The 21,470-nt window shown below is 32.7% G+C and overlaps 1 pseudogene; it reads left to right on the top strand.

Moving 5' to 3' along the window:
- Window positions 1–18,419: 18,419 nt before the first annotated feature.
- On the top strand, window positions 18,420–21,470 carry LOC122722501 (annotated as a pseudogene).

The raw sequence follows: 21,470 nt of genomic DNA, 5'->3' as shown, positions 1-21,470 counted from the left end.
TGGTTTTAAGAGGGTGGGGTTTTGGATCTCCCAAAGCAAATTTGCTTTCATTTGCTGGACTCTGCCAGCGTGCCTGATCGAGCGGCTGGTGGTTCACCATTCAAACGTGGCGGTAGCTTATTGGAAGTGTTATCGAAAAGCGACGTGGATAAACCAAGCTGTGTAGACTATGCCACATGAGACTTTAAAAACCGGAGTCTAGTTGACCCGCTCTGATTGGCTTAAAGTAGCCACGATGGAAACAGTTTGAATAGAACGTGGCATCATTTTATTGGATTGAAAAATCTACGTTGACGTGGAGTGCCTGATTTTTAGATTGTTCTAACGGCATGTTTGGTTGATTGCTCCATTAAAGTTCCCTCTCCGATAAATTAATTGTGTATTTGGATGAAGTGATAAAAAATTCATAAATTTTTTTTAAAATATAGTGAATTAAAAATAATGGTGAGTCAATATTGAATTTATTATATTAAATATACACCCAATGCAATAATACTCGTCAATTATCTATATATATATAATTATTATTATCTAATAATTTTATATTATTGTTTTCTATTTTTTAATATATTTAATATTTAAAGGTTTTTATTTCAATAATTTTACATCATAAATCTATCTTTTGTGATATTTATATATAATTCAAAATTCAAATTTTTGTTAATGGTAAGTTAATTTAAATAACAAAATCATTATCTTTTCTAAAATCTAAATTCAATTGTAAAATCGCCAAAATCTTATAAATTTAAATATATATAAAATTTAAATTTTGTTAACTTAAATTAATTTAAATAATAAGATCATCATCAATTTTAAAATTTAAGTTTAACTATGTACTTTGACTTCAAAAAAAAAGTTTAACTATGTACTTATAAATAATTAGATAGATCATTTTAAATAAAAAAAAATAATTAGATAGACGCATATTACATATTATATATTTATAATTAAAATTTTTAAATGTTAAAATTTATATAAAATTAATAAATTATTAGGATAAATTATATTTTAGTTTCTGAATTTTAATATAATTAATGAATTGATTTCTATATTTTTAAAATCGAACACTTATATCTTTATATAATCAATTTATATAAATTATAAATTTTCCATTTAAATATTTAAAATATTCTCATTAATACTTAAATTATTTTCAATATATCTAAAAATTTTATATTATATAAATTATATATTAATTTTTAAATTTTAGTGTAATTAATATATCGATTTTTATATTTTAAAAATTAATTTATTAAAATTTTTGATATTTAATCCGTCTAAAATTAAAGTTTTTATATCAATTATAAATATTAATTTAAAACTAATGGATAATTAAATTTATAATAATTAAATTTATGATAAATATATAATTATTATTATTATCTAATAATTTTATATTATTGTTTTCTATTTTTAAATATATTTAATATTTAAGTGTTTTTTATTTCAATAATTTTACATCATAAATCTATCTTTTGTAATATTTATATATAATTCAAAATTCAAATTTTTGTTAATGATAAGTTAATTTAAATAACGAAATCATTATCTTTTCTAAAATCTAAATTCAATTGTAAAATCGCCAAAATCTTATAAATTTAAAAATATATAAAATTTAAATTTTGTTAACTTAAATTAATTTAAATAATAAAATCATTATCAAATTTTAAAATTTAAGTTTAACTATGTACTTATAAATGATTAGATAGAGGCATATTACATATTATATATTTATAATTGAACTTTTTAAATGTTAAAATTTATACAAATTTAATAAATTATTAGGGTAAATTATATTTTAATTCCTGAATTTTAATATAATTAATGAATCGACTCCTATATTTTTTTTTGAAAAAAATCAATCTCTATATTTTTAGAATCAAACACTTAAACCTTTATATAATCAATTCATCCAAATTAGAGATATTTTCATCTATAATTCTATTAGTCAAACAATTAAAGAGAGATTAAACATTTCAAATATCTAAAATACCCTCATTAACATTTAAGTTATTTTTTAAGAATTTTATATTGTATAAATTATATATTGATCTATAAATTTTTAGTATCATTAATAGATCAGTTTTTATATTTTTAAAATTAATTTGTTAAATTTTTTTATATTTAATCCGTCTAAAATTATAATTTTTATATCTATTATAAACATTAATTTAAAACTAGTGGATAATCAAATTTTTGATAAAAATATAATTTTTTTTTAAATATTTTGTATATAAATTTATAATCTATTTAAAAATTATTTAATACTACTTAAAAATAGTTGAAATTGTAAGTATTTTATGAAATTTTTGAAATTATAAATATTAAAATATTTTAATAATAAAAATTGAATGAAAAAAGTGTTAAAAATTAGTTAAAAGAGATATTATAAATAAAAATTAATGAAAATTTAAGTATTTTTTTAAATAAAATAAAATATAAAAATCAAAATATTTAAATTATAAAAGATGAACATGAACAAATCATTGGAATTTATCAATTAATTATACTAAAATTCAATGATTTAAGTGTAATTTATCTATTTATTAAGATGATAAAAATAGTTTTACAATTTTAACATAAAAAATGGATGGAGAGACTTTTAATTTAAACGAAATGATTATAGAGAGATTTAAATGTTGGATTTTAAAAATATAGGAATCGATTAATTAATTATACTAAAATTTAAAAATTAAAATATAATTTATTCAAATTATTATTATAAAAATAAATAATTTAATTCTCCTAAATTTAAAACTAATTACAGAATTAATTTTACTTATAATATTATAATAAATTATTAATATTAATAATATTATTATTAATATTTATTTTAATATTAAAAATTAAATTATTAATATTATTTTCCTATTTATTTTTAATTGTAAAATTTTATATTTTATTGTAACAAATTAGTATTAATTATTTTCATATACCCATATGACTAATAGAAATAATAAAAATAATAATAAATTAAATTATAAATTTATTATAAATTTGCAAAAAAATTGTCATTTAAAATCTAATAATTAGTATAATAATAAAGAAAAATAATTTTAAATATTACTAAAAAGAATAAAATAAACTTCTAATAATATTAGAATATCAACCACTAAACTATTAAAATTATTTATGAATATAATAATATTTTAAAGTAATTTTATTGGTCAATAATAATTTATTGTAATGTTAAATTTCAATTTAAAATCTAAATATTTTTCAAATTTAGATTATAAAATCTCATTTAAAAAATAATTATTTATAATTATTGTAATACATTTATCATTTAACGACAATTTTTTAAAATTATCCTTATCATTTAACATTTAAAATAATTATTTTTTATAGATAATTATTTTAAAATTTTTATAATTAATCAAAATTATAAGAGTCACGGACTCACGACTCTAAGGTAGCATATGAATGAATCATTGGGGAGCCCCTGATTCACACTCATTTAACTTACCTGGGTTAGAAGATGCGAAGATTACCTTGTTTCTTTCTATCTCTGTTCCTAGTTAAACTCAATTTTTTCATTTTTTTTTTTTTTAAAGAAAAAAATAAATAAAACCTCCGTTGACATGCATTTCATTGGACCACCAGCCAGCCAGGTACATGAATATGAACGGCAAAGCAGAATTCTCCAATTCCTAGAACTCTTGACACCGAATGTACAAGTCTTTGAGTCATCAATCACCGGTTTGAGTATCCAAAAACTAAACTAAAATAAAAATCTGGGTTCCCTTTATTGCCATTCGAGGAAGATGCAGATTAATTCATTTGGGACACCTTTTAGGCACAAGTTTGTTTTATTTGGAATAACATTGATAATAGATTATAATATTTTCGTGTAATTTAGATTTTTATTTTTTTTAGTTTCGATATATGATAATTATCAATTAATTTAAATTTTTATTTTTTTTAGTTTCGATATATGATAATTATCAATTAATCGAGTACACGCCCCAAAGTGAAGTTGCATAGTTTGCCGGCTAAAAAAATATAGCGCCGGATTAGGGTTTCACGTCATTATCTCGACCTAATCAACACTATAATTATACGAGCACCGGAGGAAATTAACGTTACGCAACGGGAAACCCCTTAGAATTTGCCCGCTAATGTAATGTAAGGTAGGTGTGAACAAATCAACAAGTAAAGCCGAAGAAACCCATAAAATATGAACCAATACGTGCCCATATCATGACGTCCATCCACAATCAAATCATTGTATTGGACAACACAATAAAGTCATGCTAACCAAGAATTACCATTTAATTTTAACCAATAATATTTTTTTTAATCAGGATTAAATTGGTAAAAGCAGGTTTAGTCTATACATTTAGCGAAAATTCACAACAGCTCAACCATGTGTGAATGCTATTGAGCATAGTATTGAGTGCAGTCAGTGTATGTACTTTCTTATTTATGAAAAGGCTGTTTATTCTCTATAATTTCAGTAATATACATGTGGCACATTAAATATAGTATATAATTTATTGTGATTATCATATTTCAAAACAAAACAAACACTTGCCTTTTATCTATTTAATTCATAAAAAAATTCAATAATAAATAATGTCCGTGTGATTTAACTATTATTTATTACTGATAGTTTACCTGACTTATGTTTTAAGTAAAATTTTTCTCAAACAGATAGCTGCATTGTTAAACAGATCATATACCTTCCACTTCTGCTTTCACTTTCCTTTCAATTCTAAGTTGGGGAGATGAGCATAAGCGTTCTCGACACATAGGAAAGTAGAGGAGAGGGCCAGACCACACCGTTCCTGTAATTTTTTAATCTGTAATTAAGATACCCGACATTCCCAATACCACTCAATAAATCCATCCTTCCAACCCTCACTCCAGCTTTAAGGTTTCTGCTCGCTCCTCTGAGCACCCACATACTCTTCCACTCCTTTCTCGCTTTTCCCTTTCCTCCAACATCTATCTCATCAATTTGACAAGGAAAGAAGGAGCTAGCTTATAGATTTTAGAAAGGAAAGGAGGGAGATGACGGTGTGTGATGCAGTGATAAGGAATCTAACGACTATCTATGTGGCAGTGATCGCAGGGATTAAGGCGTATGGGTTGGTGACTGGGCGGAGTTTCAGCGGTGGATTTGTGTTGATTTTGTCCACCGCCACAGTGGGTTTAATCTTGATTGGGTCGCTCGCCTGGGACTTATCTCGAAAAGTTGCTTGCACAATTTCGCGAGATCATATTCATGTCCATGAAATGTGCAAGGGTGGTATTTGTTGGCACGGCGTGGCGGTTCGGTCTCCAGCATCCCAGGTCTGCTTCAGGCTCCCTCAGCATCAGCAACAGCAACATCACTACGGCCCAGCATAAAAACTTGGGCTCAAGAAAAAAAAAAGATGAACAGAAGAAAAACGAAGATTTAAAGGCTGTAAGATAAAGAATCTCTTTTTGGTTTGTGGGTATTTCATGTTTGTAGCTGGGGCTTAAGCTGCCTTTACATTGGAAAAGCCATGACCCATGAGGTGTTTGCTTTTTTGTTTCAGATGAACAGGGAATATGGTAATGTATCTAAATAAAAACAGGAATTATATTTGCGCATAAATATTGTCTCTGTCTATTCATCTTTCAAGTAGCAGAGGTGAGATGGATGGTCATCATAAAAAAAATTGATACCATTTTAGCTGGAATTTTCTTAGCTATTTGTTGATGAAGGAATAAGGTACAATAGCTTTTTTTTTTTCAAAAGAAAAAAAAAAGATTTAGAACAGCGTTCGTTTTGGTACAGACTTGCTAATCTTCTTTCAAGCCTACGTAATATTGCTGGAATTGGAAGGCTTGTTCTGAAACAACTGCGCCAATGGTTTCTCATTGTTTCTCTTTAGGGATGTTGGATTATCTTGAAACTACATATTTCCTATAAGGCAATTACATGATAATGTAGCTTTTCAATGTGCTAGAAAGAAATAGTAATATTAGATGAGATATTTTGGCTAATCTATTTTGTTGTATTGAAAGTAGGTGGTTTCTAATTTTCTATCCTGTTACCTGAAACCTTCCATTGTAGTTCGCTGGCAGTGGGAGAACAGTACAAGGCAAGTATTAAATGCAGCAACTTGTATTCCTGGTAGCTTATCCTTTTTTCCTGCCTCGTCTGAGTTTAACAGGGACTGTGTTGGGACCCGGGATATAAATCAACGGTGAATTGTATACTTGTATACCGTCACACTTAAAGCAAGACTTGTTTTACTTGTGAAATTATAAAAATTATAATAATAAAATACAAACAATTTATGTTATCAATAACTTATAAAAAAAGTTATAAATAATTTTCATTATTATTGATTATACTTTAATTTGTGTGTATTGTCGTTTAAATTATAAATTAACTAGATAAAGTTAATTTTATCCAGTTAGAAGCGATTTTATATTTTGAAAATTTATAGTATAATTAATAAATTTATAATATAATCAGTAATAAATAATACTATTTATGGCTTTTTTAATAAGTTATTGATGAAATTGCATATTTATTTTTAATTATTATAACTTTTATAAAATTAGATATTTCATAAGCTAAAATTGCTGGTGCTGCAATGGCAAAGTTATTGAGCTTTGAGAGAACAACATCCCTGACATCGATGGTGCCGAGTTCATGTCAAATTTTAATATGGTGGGTGAAATTGCCTTGCTTTTTCATCGTCATGTCCAACTCATTCCATCACTTTCATATTAACTAGTAAATTAATTAAACAATGGATAACTGATTTGACTATGCCCTTTAAAAATCGTATCAAAATGTATGGTAATGTAATCTACTCACCAAGAACACAGCTCCATTACTGCTGATGGTTATCTATTTTTTCAATAAGCCAACATTATCCTTAAAAAATGCATTGCTTATATATATTTTTGTGCGTGGTAATGTATTTTTTTTAAGTCTAATTCCAGCTATTCTGAAAATCAATTACAAATTAAATTAATTTCAACTTTAAATTAAACCATTTACTCTATTTAAGAAAAAATTAAGAAAATATACGATTAATTGTGGTTGTTGCTACTAAAAGCAATACCACCTAACACAATCTATATATCAGAACGAGCTAAACTACCCTATTGGCTCCAATTGCATCTATAAAAAGAAAATCTCAGGACTCATAAAAACAATGTGACCCATTGTTTTAGGAGAATTCATACTATAAAACCAGTTGATAATCAGGAGTCTCAAGGAAGAAACATGATATAGTTTATGGTGTTGCAATCTCTTGTAGCCTTTGAGATTAAGGAAACACCAGGCGTAGTGATGAAATCCCATAGATATCTAGGTGAAGCATGAAATCCTTTTTATGAACAAGGGTATATCAGTCCACTAGGAAACAAAAAGAATTTTATCACTACTCTTTCATTAGATTTACTGTCTCTAGTTTCTTTTAAACTTCAGATTTGAAAAAACAAACTAAAAATACTAAGAAAAAAAAAAAAAAGGATATCAGTGCATGGAAAGGGTAATCCAATTTTCGGATGGAAGCAACCCACACTAGTAAACTCAAAAGATTTTCTTCTACCTTCTAGATAATGGAAGACACTAAAACCAGTATACTTTCAAATCTAGCTCTAAAAACACTGGCAAAACAATTTTGGTCCAAAGAAGATTTGTTATTTTGACTTCAGTTTTAATAGGAAAAAAAAATCAAACTGAATATATAACCAATATGCTAAAGATTCAATTAATCGAGTAAAAAATAAAATCTATTAAACTGAAGGTAATAACAACCTCTTTCTCTCCTATACTTCCACCTTGTTTACTCCTTTCAAAATTTCAAATGTCCTCCTCAACATCCTGGGCAGTCATATTGAGCCGAATTGGCCGTGTTCTCTTGCAAGGCAAAGGCAAAGCTAAACCCAAATGTGCATGGGATTCGTGGTGATGACAATTGAGTTTGAGCAGTCTCCGGCGGCGGGGGTCTCTTTGAATTTGAGAAATTGTGTTATATGTTGGTTGCGGCAGCGGAGAATGGTTGGCTAAGGATTATGAAATTTGTGTTGTATGTTCTTTATTTTTTTGTAAAACAATTAACATATAAATATTTTTATTATTGATGATATAAAGTTAGTTATTTTTGTAAGAAATTAAATTGAATTGAGATCAAAATTTTAAAAGTTTGCCTTAATGCATAAAATAAAATTTGAATCGGAAAATTACACATCACAAATTAGCTTGAGCGGTTGAATTGTTATGCCGAAATAAATTAATAGGCTTAAAATTAATAGGTAATTGACATTTGTTTAAAAAATTAATTAGTAAGAAAAAAATTTAAATAAATTATTATACAATTAAACAACATTGAATTATATCATTCTAAATGCGACAATTGACAAAATAATAATTATTATTATTATCAAATTTTTAATTCCAAAAGGGCTAAGTTTTTTTAATAGAATACTTTGGATAAAAAAATAGATTTAGAAAATTATCTATTAAATTCCGTTCAATAATTATATATAATTGATTTTAGATATTTTTTTTTTAAAGAAACATTTGTGGTTTTATTATTATTGCATTAAAGAAATCACAATAAAAGGAGATGAATTAACATACCAAACTCCCAAATCTGAATTTGAATAGGCACCCGTTGCTAACAAATAGGCAACCGCATTCGCAGACCTATAGTTAAAACAATATTTAGCATTAATGATCTCACTTAAAAGAGATTTACAATCACTAACAATCAAACCAAAGGATGATCCAACAGTAAACCCTGATAAATTAACTGTTTGAACAACTGAAAGGGCATCCGATTCAATTAGAACCCGCTGCCAACCTTCATTTTTTATCCAACTTAAAACTTTAACAATGCCTATAGCTTCTGCGTTTTTTTGTTGAGAATAAACCTGGATAATGTCAGGCTTTAGCTGCCACAACCTCCTCATATGAGTCACGTACAATAGCACCTAAACCTACAAAACCCAGACTCAGATCGGTAGATGCATTCACATTGACCTTCATCCATCCTTCCGATAGCCGTTGCCATGAATGCAGGTGGTTTGAACTTGGTGCAGCAGCAGTAGTTAAGGAAGAAGTAGCAGCAACAGTCCAATTTTGTAGGAACTATGAGGCCAAATGGAAAACTTGAGAGGGATACTGTCCTTTATGTTCCCACACAATAGAGTTCCTATTAGTCCACAATGCCCAACAAACCATGAGTATTAATTTGCATTTATCAACAAAAACTGGAACAAATACAGCTAAGAACCAATCCATCAATGAATTAATACCTGAATATTGTCATCCTATACCAGTTTGCATCCAAACTTCTCGAGCAAAAGAACATTGAATCAAACTATGCATTATAGTCTCCCTTCCACACTGAAAAACCGGACATACATTATAGACTTGCATCTGACGTCGTTGAAGCACATCATAACAAGGCACCACATTCGAAAGTGCCCTCCAAACAAAATTAAGAACTTTAAGGGGCACCTTGCATTTCCAAAACTTGCTCCAAAGGCCCGAGATAGATGCAGAAGGAGAAGTATAAGAACACTACAGCTTATAAGCACTTTTCACAGAAAATTCTCCATCTCGTTCAAGCTTCTAACTAATGCAGTCCGACATCCACGACCGTCCAAGTGGAATTGATAGAATCTATTGAACAGCTCATTCATTAAATACAGAGGTAATAAGAGGCAAATTCCAACGGGTCTCAATAATTAAATAAAAAATACAATTAATAGTACAAGGCTTAGGAGGAGGTGTAGAAATAAAAGAATCGTGAGAATTAAGTAACCATGGAGAGTGCCATACAGAAATATCACTACCTGAACCCACTCACCAAACAATGCCTTGTTGTACCAGCGACCAAGACTCCTAAATAGAACACCATACATAGCTAGGATTATGATCAAGTGATGTTGTCCAAAGCGACAAACTAGGGAAATATCGTGCTTTCATGATCGAGCCATAATAAATGAAGGTCGAGTAAGCAAACGCCAACACTGCTTGCCTAGAAGTGCCAAATTAAAATCATGAATCTTCTTGAACCCCAAGCTCCTAGCCCCTTTATGCTTCACTAATCGATCCCAAGCCATCCATCTTATACCCTCACGGTAGTTTTCTCCTTTCCCCACTAGAAAGCATTCATTATACGTTTAATTTCATAACATAAAGTCTTTGGCAGCAAAAAAAGACTCATAATATAATTGAGATAGGGGTGAGCATTCGGTCGGTTCGGTTCAAAACCGAACCGAACCGAATAAATTGAAAACCGAAATTTGAGTGTTTATGAAAACCGAACCGAACCGATTTTGGTCAGAAACCGAATCGAATCGAACCGGTCTGATTCGGTTCGGTTCGGTTTGATCAGTTTCGATTTTTAATACTTTTTTTATTTTTTACACTTTATTTTTAATATTTTAAAATTTAATTAAAATATTTTAATTTTAATATGATTTAATTTCTATATATTTTTGAAAAAACATATTATTATTACTAATCGGTTCGGTTCGATTTTTTCGATTTTTTTCTGATCAAAACCGAACCGAACCGAAATAACTGAAATTTTTGAAATTGAAAACCGAACCGAACCGAAATATATAAAAAACCGAATCAAATTTTTAAATCGGTTCGGTTCGGTCGGTTTTTTCGGTTTGAATCGAATACTGCTCACCCCTAAATTGAGAAGTGCCTGCAATACTGTTTTAATCATGACTTCCTTATCTGCCCAACTTAATGGTTTCCTCTTTCAAGAGTTCAGCCTCTTCCAAACTCGGTCTTTAATAAAATCAAATACTTCTTTGCGTTTCCTACCAATATGGGAAGGCAAGCCTAAATAAGTGCCAAGAGAGTTTTTTTCCACAACACCTAATAAAGAGCAGACTTGGGAGTGAATTTGAGAAGGAGTGTTCTTACTAAAAGTAATGAAAGACTTCAGAAAACTTATCATCTGAACCGATGCTTTTCTATAAGAAGCCAAAATCCCTTTAAGAGAGGTAGTTTGCTCAACAGAGGGCCTGAAAAATATCAAGCTGTCATCAGCAAGGAATAAATGAGTCAATATAGGGCTCCTAAATGAGACCTTGCTCCCATGAAGCACACCATCACTAACCGCCTATTGAATAAGATAAGAAAGGTCATCTGCATGTAAAATTAATAGATAAGGGGAGAGAAGGTCACCCTGCCGAAGACCCCTCGTAGAAACAACAGGGCCATATTTCATACCATTTTGTAATATCCAATATCGTACCATCGAGATACACCGCATAATATGAGCAATCCAATTCATATGGAACCATTTGCCGATATAATTACATTATTAATTAACTAATAAATTTCATTTTTCAAAAAAAAAAAACGCAATTAGTGGATCAACCTCAAAACCTATGTTTTAGCCAAATTTAAATATATTTTAAGCACGAGAAAATTACAAAATCATTTTTTAATAATAAAGCCAACTAGTGTCCATAGAGTTTCATCTTAATTGAAACTCTTTTTTTTTTTAAATATTTAATTGAAACTCTCACACATTAAATATATTTATATTAAGAACATAAAAGTGCCATTTTGGTCGTTTATATTATATCCAAACATATACTATTACTTCCAAGAAAACATGTACTATTTTATTTTCAGGAGAAAAAAGAAAAATAAAATAGGGTGATAAATATAGTATATATAAGGGAGATTTATAATTTAGTTCCTAGGTATTGCCATTATTAACAAGTAAGTCCCTGCATTTTCAGAAACCTATTAAAATGTCCTTACATAATCAAACCGTCAACAAATCAGTCTTTCCATCCACTATTACCCTCTTTTCCGTTAAAAATTAGATGAAAGGACCAAAATAACCTTTGTGCAACTTTTCCCCAAATCGATAATCTCTCTTCTCAAATCCCTATCCTCTCTCTTCTCCTGAAAATGAAAACCTCTGTTCCCAAATCCCTAATTTCTCTTTTCTTCCCAAAGTGATAACCTCTCTCTTCCTAAATCCCTAACTTTCTGTCTTCTCCGCAGTTGATAACTTCTCTTCTTAAATCTCTAACTTCTCTCTTCTTCCCTAAATCCTCTCTTCTCGATTTTGTTGGTTTTTTTCGAAGAGAAGTTGGTTTCTGTCGAAGAGAAGTTGTGGTCCCGATTTTGTTGATTTTTGTCAAAGAGAAGTTGTGGTCCCGATTTTGTTGGTTTCTGTTGAACAAGTGGGGAAAGGTAACTTTTTATGCTTTATTTTATTTTTTTTTCTTTGGATGTGTGATCATAATATTTGTATTATAGTAAAACATGTGGGTACCACTTACTGTTACTGATAATTTTAGTGTTTTTTTTTCAGGAGATTTTGACTAATTAAAGAATGTGTGATTCATGTGTGCAGGTCTGAAGATATAGCTGTGGAAGATTGCATTTGACTGTACAAGTAAAGGGGGTCCTTCTGACCATTGAGATGTCTGATGATGACGATGATGATGATGATGTTTGTATTATTGGTGAGGGTGGTAACCTTGGTGAGGGCAGTAATACTGGTGAGGGTGGTAACCTTGGTGAGGGTGGTAATACTGTTGAGGATATTAATCTTGATGATGCCTTAAGTAGAAACACTCCCCCATTAAGTAGGGATGGGTCCACAAGAGGTAGGGGTAGGAGTGTGCCATTAAGAGAAAAGGGAGGAAGAAACAGTTTTACTAGAGGTAGAGGGATAAGACAGGAAAGGGTTAGTGAAAGTGGGCAGTTAAGGGAAAGCTGAGGGCAGACCCTGACATGAGTTATGAACTCATACAGCATGAGTTGATGGAAAAATGGAGTGTGGAAGTTCCTGTGTGGCAATTATATAGAGCTAAGTGCAAGGCTAGAGATGAGAATGTGGGCATGCATTGTGAAAGTTTCAAAAAACTTAAGAAATATGTCCATTATTTGCAAACATATAATCCGGGTACAGTTGTAAAAATTCAGACAGCTCCAAGGGTTAATAAAGATGATCCTTTTGTTTTTCAAAGAATATGAATTATGTTTGATGCTATAAAGTCTGGGTTTGAGAATGGTTGTGTAATACCCAGCTAGACTCCGGTATCGGAATTCCAACCATCCGGTGGAATCTCGGATGTCGGAGACTTCTAGAAGGGTAAAACCATGTTTTCATAAAATGTTTTAATGTATTTGATGCTTTTAAGTAAAAAGGAAAATGAGTTTTTGCATGAAAATAACCTTGGAGGAAAACTCAGGTTCGGCCGCCGAACCTCAGGTTCGGCCGCCGAACATGCAGGCATTTCGGGTGTGCCTTAGGCCCCCGAAGGCATAAGTGAGGGAAGTCCAGGTTCGGCCGCCGAACCTCAAGTTCGGCCGCCGAACATGGCATGCATGCGGAGGCACGTTCGGCCCCCGAACGTGGCCTGGCCAGCCACTATAAAAGGGTCCCTTAGCCGAAAATGGGCGAGTTTTTCTCCCCATTGTCGGTCAAGGTGAGCTCTCCGCCGTCCCTCACCAATCTTTGAGTTCTTCCTTCAGATCTTTCAAGATTTTCACAAGTTTTTGCTTTCTTTTGAAGATTTTCAAGTTTTGAGCAAGTTTTGAACTTGGAGACCCAGGAGCTAAATCTCTCCCAACTCCAAGTTAGATCGCCTCTACTCTCGATCTTCAAGAGGTAAGAGTCGATCTCTAGCTTACATTGTGTTTTAAACAAGTTTTATGCAAGTTCATGGGGTAGCAAATGCATGAGTAAGCTTATGTTGAGTTTATGGGTTTTTGATGAGTTTTTGAGCAATGTGGCTTGTAAATGTGTGTTTGATGTGTTGTAGTTGGGGTTTAAGGTAGTTTGAGACCCCTAGGAGCTTGTATGCATGTTTTGGTTGAGCTAAATGCATGATGGTATGAGTTAGGAGGCATTTGTGCATGTTTGAACCAAATTTCTGCCCTTTGGGAGAAACTAGGTTCGGCAGCCGAACCCTCTTGTGGAAGCAGCCTTCGGCTGCCGAAGCTTGCCCCCGAAAGGAGACTTTCGTCTCTGTCTGGGAGTTTCGGCCGCTGAAAGTGCCGCCGAACATGCATGAGTTTCGCCTCTGTCTGGGAGTTTCGGCCGCCGAAGGTGCCGCCGAACCTGCCTGACTTTCGGCTCTGGAGGGACTTTCGGCCGCCGAACCTGCCGCCGAAAGTGCCCTGTCCGGCCTTTCTTTGCATGTTTTGCATGGATGTTTTGAGGTGTTCTAGGGGGGTTTTTGGGGAATGTTTTTAGAGTTATGTTCTTGTTGTTTGGTCCCTCATTTGAGTCCACCTGTGTAGGTTCGGACTCGAGGAACCGAGGACCCCAGCAGTGAGTTCAGCTGCTTCTGAGTCAGTAGAGCTTCAGCCAGAGGTGAGTGGAATAACTCTTATGCTTTTAAATAAATAAACCAGTTTTAGCATGATTCACGCATCATGAATGCCATGAGATATAGTAGGGTGCTTGCATTAGAACTCACGAATATGTTGCATTGCATAATATGTTGATGATGCGGATGAATGTTGAATGATCCTTTAGTCCTCCTATGTTATGATATGATGATGATACGGTACGGAAGACCAGTGAGGCCCATTCTACGCCCCTGGCACCATGTAAGAGAAAGACCAGTGAGGCCCATCCTACGCCCCTGGCACAGTTGGAATGTTATGTTATGCTATGTTATGATTATGTAAGAGAAAGACCAGTGAGGCCCATTCTACGCCCCTGGCACAGTTGGACCATGTAGAGGACTATTGGTGACAAATTCATCCTTGATGTGATTAGCTGTGATGTGATGCATTTCATGTTATCATATGTTTCAAATGTTTTATTATTCTGCTCACTGGGCTCTTGTAGCTCATCCCTCTCCCTTAACCCCCAAGCTTGCAGGTATAGGGTAGACCAGGAGGTCAGCAAGAGTAATGAAGTCTTGTATATGTAATAGCTAGAATGTGGACATGATAAATTGTATAATGATGTAGAGTTGTGAATAGTTATGTAATGTAATGACCTTGAGGATTAGAAATTGTGCTTGACCCTATGTGTATGGTATCCCTTTTAATACATGATCTTAGATGTTTATTGATGCTTATGTAAACCAACTCAACACATGTTATGTCACCCATTGGGGGCATTGATGAGGTCCCACAGAGGGGTCATGTTTATGATTATGTTTATATTCAGTGCATGCACAGGTTGAGTTGGTGTATGAGAGAATGAATGAAAGAAAAGTTTTAATTTTTATGTATGATTGTTGATCATGTATGGGATTAAACAGGTTTACAGGATGCATGTCAGGCTTGCTACGGGTCCCGGCGGCCTTAAGCCGACCTGGGTCCTAGCGCCGGTAGCGGTCCGATTTTCGGGTCGTTACAGGTTGCAGACCCTTTATAGGATTAGATGGTTGCCACTTAAAGGGTCCATATGGAGGGATTTTCCTAGTTGCAGTCATACTGGATGGAAATAGAGGTGTGCTACCTCTTGCATTTTCTATAGTTGAAGCAGAATGTGGTAATAGCTGGACATTTTTCTTAGAAAATCTTTATTCTTGCATTGGTGGAGGAACTGATGATAGGCCTTCAACTATTATGTCAGATAGGCAAAATGTATGAATTAATATTCTATTTTTTTTAATTTAGCATATTGAACTATGTGCTATTAATTTAAGTTACTAACTATTTTTTTGGTTGTAGGGACTCGTTAATGCTGTCAAAAATATATTTCTCAATGCATCTCATAGAGTTTGTTGCAGGCATTTATACATGAATTTCAAGAAAGAGTTCCCTGGACTCATGTTCAGAGATGATTTTTGGAATGCTGCAAAGAGTACTCATTCTTATGAGTTTTGGCTTCATATGAAGAATTTGAAGCCCAAGCGAGATCAAAAGCCATATGACTGGTTGATCAACATACCCTTCAATCAATGGAGTAGACATGCATTCTGGCTTGAAGCTAAGTGTGACAATTACACTAACAACATGACCGAATCATTCAATGCATGGATAGTGAAATTGAGAGGTTTGCCTATTATCAATATTATTGAATCTATTAGGCAGAAATGTATGGTTAGGTTGCATCAAAGATTTGCTAAAGCTCAAACATGGGAAGAGATAGTTACATCAAGAACAAAGAGAGTATTGAATAAAATCATTACTGCCAGTAGGTTTCTTAAGTTGCTTCCCGGGTAGAAATGAAGAGTATGAGGTTCATGAGGGTCTATGTAGGTTTGCTGTTAGTTTAGCTAAAAGGACATGCAGTTGTGGATGGTGGGATATAAGTGGTTTACCATGCAAGCATGCTGCTTGAGCAATTGCATATGTTAGGGGTAATATTGAAGAGTTTTGCCATGAATATTACACTATGCAGTGTTATTCAAGAGTTTATGCAGGTGCCATACATCATGTTCCTCAAACTGAGCTTGAACCTGATAATGAACACCCATCAATGTTGCCACCTCCTTTGAGGAGGCAATCGAGAAGGCCAAGGAAGGCTAGAAAGAGAGATGAGAGTGAACCACCAGCAAGAGGAAGGAGGACAACAACTGTCACTTGTGCTACGTGTCTACAAACAGGCCACAATAAGAGAACTTATCAATATGCTGCTGTTGGAGTAACTATAAAATTTGTTTCCTTGCATATAATGAATCCATTTTAACCTTTTTAATATTTTTATGTATTTCTCTAATTGCAGACAAATATGGCTGCAAGTTAAAAGAAGAGAAAACACACTACTGCATCAGGTGCGGGGACTTCAAGAGAGGTTAATACTAACCAAGTGGGATCAAGTGGTGGACCAACTACCTAAAGGAGCCTTTGAAATATCAGATGATCTTTTTGAGAATGTTGTTAGTTGATGGAATATAATTTGTACATTTTGGAAAAACATGTATTTTGGGACATTGGATTGAGCTTTTTGTCTATTTAGAAATATTGTAAATCTGTGTACATATTCTTTTTTGGGGGAGTTTATAATAGATATTGGTACAGTGCTATAGATATTGGTCTTACTTGACCATTAAAATGGCAGTAATAGATGTATGACATTGTAATGATCAAGTCTGATTTTGTAAAGTCTCATTTTGGAATACATATTTGTAATGAAGTTATGATTTTAATTTCATTTGCTCGGCTCCAATTTTATTCATTGTGCATTTATAAAATTTGTTTGTACTTGATATTAAGTTACAGGTGGATAAATGTAACATTATCACTCTTCTATTACTTTTAATTTACAATTTTTTAGTCCATCTATTTAAGTATTCAAAATTTCTCAGTCCTTTAAGTTTTAAAGTTTTCAATTTTTCAGTCCTTATATATTAAATTTCGAAACTATTAGGTCCTCCAGTTTTGAATCATTACAACTGTTTGGTCCTTCATTTTAACCATTCACTTACAAGAAACTAACATGCTAAAATTTCACTCATCTAACTTAGCTAAATAGTACATAAGTCATTCATACATAAAGAACATACTACAATGTGGTTCAAAATAACTTCTATCTTCTGCATCTAAACAACTTTTTATGGTGTTTTTACAACAAACACTATCAAGAGTAACAATATAATTATCATATAATTCTTCATCTGGTTCAAAATAGCTTCAATCTTTTGCAGCTTTACATGTAATTTTTTTGTCTCTTCATTAATCTTCATGAACTCTTTTTTTAGTCTCTGCAATTATTTTTGATAAGTTGGCCTTGAACACCCCTAACCCTTCACCTATACTATTTGATGTTTGAGAGTTCGCATTTGTTGGAATGCACCACCCAAGAAATGATCCATATTTATTATCTCAACAGTAATAATACAATTTGTTTGGATTACTAACAGATTCAAATATGCGAATCCCCGCTCTTTTCCCACAGCAGCAATTCACATTCATGTAACCACCATATCAGCTTCCCATCGATCCACTAATGTCAGACATTCTCGTGAAGATTGAATGAATCCTTTAGGTGCTTGATCGTTGGCTATTATGAACTTAGGTGAGATCCTTTCACTGCTTGATCAATGTTGAAGATAGTCCCTCACAGAGAGTATGCTGAAAAGGGTAAAATTGGAGGTGAGTGAGTAAATGGAGGATTGTCTACCGAGAGATGATGTGAGGTTGCTTCTAGGGTTATGATCGAACTGTTATGGCAAATCCAACCCTACATTTCTGCTTAATAGGGATTGAAAAGGGTAAAATTGGATTTTCAAAATATTCTATCCTTTTCATCTAATTTTTAACGGAAAAGAGGGTAATAGTGGATGGAAGGACTGATTTGTTGACGGTCTGATTATATAAGGACGTTTTAATAGGTTTCTGAAAATGCAGGAACTGACTTGTTAATAATGACAATACTTAGGAACTAAATTGTAAATCTCCCTTTATATAATAATGGTAAAGAAACCCCAAATACGTTCTAAACGACGCCGTGTGATCGATCTCCTCCGCTTAAACCCTTCTGCTCTATACTCTAGCTCAAAACCCTTCTTCATTACGGCAGAATAGACCAACTTCTTGTTCTTTTTCAATCACTACTATGGCCGAAAGCTTCATATTCGAAGCTCCTAGCGACGAGGAGCCTGAATTATCACATCATGAGGAAGAAGAAGAGGAAGAAGAAGAAGACTACGTCGACGACGAACAAGAAGAAGAGGAAGAAGAAGAAGCAGCGTCAAAGAAGAAACCTTCAGATAGGCATACTCAATCACCATGGGACTTCGCTTCTTACTCCGAATCCGTTGCGGAAGAACACGCTCGTCGAAGCACCACCTCCGTGGATTACAAGATATCAAGAGCTCTTCAGCATCGCTCCGTTCCTATCACCGCTCCCTCCGCCGACGCCGCCTCCGCCTCCGACTCGGAACCTGACAAACAAGTAGCTAAAATCTATCTATCTCGTATTTCTTGTTGCAATGGACATCCTCATAATATTAATTTGTTTGTTCTTACACAGGAAGATTATAAATCAGAAGAGGATGTTGATGGGGCAAGTAATGCCGATGGAAGTAAGTCATTTTTTGCACCTGCTGAAGGAGCTTCCTTCCATGCCAATTCTTTTATGGAGCTCAATCTGTCTCGTCCATTGCTTCGGGCTTGTGAGGCTTTAGGTTACACTAAACCTACTCCAATTCAGGTTCTAGTTTTACTTTCGATTTCACTTTCTTCTAGAAGGTTTTTCATTTCTTCTTAGGTTGTTGAAGTATAGGGTTTTTCTGTAGGCTGCTTGTATACCACTGGCACTCACCGGCCGTGATATTTGCGGAAGTGCGATTACTGGCTCCGGGAAGGTATTTTTTTGTTGAATTTCAATTATATTTATAACTGTAACTGTTGCAATTGATTGCTAGTGACTTAGGAAATTAGGGTTTATTTAGTTCATGAAATGGAATAGTTAGGATATTTTACTGGCCAATATTTTAAGTTTATATCATACGAATTTAAAAATATTTACTTTGTATTATAGTCCTTGCATATTTTAAAACACAATAAAATATATCAAATTATGAAATTTGCTGTTTCAGGAAATGGTATTCAAAATTTAATTTGAACTAAATCTAGAAATAGTTAGTCTATACCCATCATATTCCTTGCAATTTTTTTGAACTAAACAAACTCTTAATCTTTTTTGTCCTTCAATCTTGCAGACAGCTGCCTTTGCATTACCTACTCTGGAGAGATTACTGTTTCGTCCAAAACGTGTTCAAGCAATAAGGGTCCTCATTCTCACACCAACCAGAGAGTTGGCGGTTCAGTGAGTATTACGTTTCCCATGTTGTACATTATTTCATATGTTTAATAGACATGTTGAGACAGGTCCAGGGTAAATTATAGTTCTCATTTGAGACATGATTTTTTTTTGTAGAAAGGTGTTTGTTGAGATATTTCATTATGCATTATAATGTTTACTTTTCTTCGTATAAGCTTTACCTTATTAAGTAGTTAATCAATGTTTGACTTTATATTATGCGTGTAATGCAGGGTTCACAGTATGATAGAGAAACTATCGCAATATACAGATATTAGATGTTGTTTTGATTGTTGGTGGGCTTTCTACGAAGGTCAGCTCATTAATTTCATCTCTTAAAACTGCCTAATCCATAAATTACTGGTTGCATGTGAATCGACATTGATATTTTCTAGTGTTGCTTTTAGTAACCCCCCTTAAATTCTTCTGTTCCTAGGTCTGTTGGATTTCTACATTATGTAGCTCAGTCTATCTTTTTGGATTCTAGAGTTTCTTTCGTGTTTAGAATTATTGTTGGGCTCCTGGAATTTATGGATACAGTAGTTAAGTTTCAGAAAAGAAAATTTATGTGATATCTGTAAACTTCAAATATGAAAGATAATTTTTTTTGGGAAAAATAGTAAATGTCTTCTATTATACTTATAACTGTAATAAGCAAACCAAGTTCTTTTTTTTATATATATATATATATAAATTTTGTAGATGCTTTTATGCTTCTCTATGTTCAATTGTAATATAGCATGGTGGACATTTTTATTTCAGGTGCAAGAATCTGCCCTGAGATCAATGCCAGATATTGTTGTGGCTACCCCAGGGCGAATGATAGATCATTTACGCAATTCTATGTCTGTAGATTTGGATGATCTTGCAGTTTTAATCCTTGATGAAGCGGATCGTCTTCTGGAACTTGGATTTAGTGCTGAAATTCAGGAATTGGTACGCCTGACCTTATATTGTTTTGCCCTTATAGTGCCATAACTGAAAACAGTAATCTCTAACACACACTGTGAAAGTGCACCTTGTACGCCAAAGTTTGATCCTGTTGATCATTTATCTTGATAAAAATTTATAATGTCATTACTAGCTGCTCTTAGCATTGAGTGCCCTGTGTTATTGGCAGGTTAAGCTATGTCCCAAAAGGAGGCAGACCATGCTTTTCTCAGCTACAATGACTGAAGAAATTAATGAACTTATCAAACTTTCTCTGACTAAGCCACTGCGTCTATCAGCTGACCCATCTGCAAAACGACCAGCAACATTGACTGAGGAGTAACTCATTCTGATCCCACTCGCCCTACTTTATTCTTTATTATTATTCTAAGAGAAAGTTACGCGGTCTGGATCATGTTGTGCCCCTGTCTTTGAGATTCATTGTAATTGGTTGCACTTTAGAATAGTTCTAGAGTTATGAATAGATGCACTTTCTCTTATTTTTTTCCTTATCATAAATTATGGCTTTCTGCAGGTGGTAAGGATCCGCAGAATGCGTGAGGTGAATCAGGAGGCTGTTCTTCTTGCCCTGTGTTCAAAAACTTTTACATCTAAAGTGATAATCTTCAGGTTGTTATTGCTTATTATAGTTTAATTAACGTATTTTTGTATTGAATTCACTGCAGTTTCTGAATAATGATATTTTGTGTGGGCTATCCATATGTTAGGGGAGGTCCATCTGAATTAGTGAATTAGTATATTTGCTGAAACTTACAAGAAGGATAGGGAAATGTTAAAAGTAATAGCAATATGAATCTTATTTTACCATTATTTTATAACAAAGGGGAACATGTTAAAGAATGTTAA

The sequence above is a fragment of the Manihot esculenta genome, chromosome 18 (genome assembly GCF_001659605.2).
Source record: "Manihot esculenta cultivar AM560-2 chromosome 18, M.esculenta_v8, whole genome shotgun sequence".
NCBI classification, from domain to species: domain Eukaryota; kingdom Viridiplantae; phylum Streptophyta; class Magnoliopsida; order Malpighiales; family Euphorbiaceae; genus Manihot; species Manihot esculenta.
This window is presented reverse-complemented; position numbering and strand designations above follow the sequence as displayed.